Here is a 488-nt window from a genome sequence, read left to right as displayed (position 1 = left end):
CGACCATGAAACTCTGAAGCATCTCAAGGGTCAGACTTCACTCAAGAGGAGACATGCAAAGTGGTTGGAGTTCATCGAGACGTTCCCATATGTGATCAAGTACAAGAAGGGAAAGGAGAACGTGGTAGCTGATGCTTTGTCAAGGAGACATGCCCTTATAGCTACAATGGAGGCTAAAGTAATGGGTTTTGAGCACATCAAGGAGTTGTACAAGAATGATCCAGAATTAGGAGAGTGTTACAAAGAGCATGGTAAAGGAGCTTTTCAAGCATTCTACTTGCAAGATGGGTTCTTATTCAAAGACAAGCGGTTGTGCATCCCTCAAGGTTCAATGCGAGAGTTGATACTCACCGAAGCACATGGTGGAGGGTTGATGGGTCACTTTGGTGTTGACAAAACCTTGGCAATGGTCATGGATCATTTCTTTTGGCCCCATCTCAAGAAGGACGTGGAGAGATTTTGTTCTCGATGCATTGTTTGCCACAAGG

This window comes from Capsella rubella, unplaced genomic scaffold (assembly GCF_000375325.1).
Source record: "Capsella rubella cultivar Monte Gargano unplaced genomic scaffold, Caprub1_0 scaffold_3, whole genome shotgun sequence".
Taxonomy (NCBI): domain Eukaryota; kingdom Viridiplantae; phylum Streptophyta; class Magnoliopsida; order Brassicales; family Brassicaceae; genus Capsella; species Capsella rubella.
Note: the sequence above shows the minus strand (reverse complement) of the source record.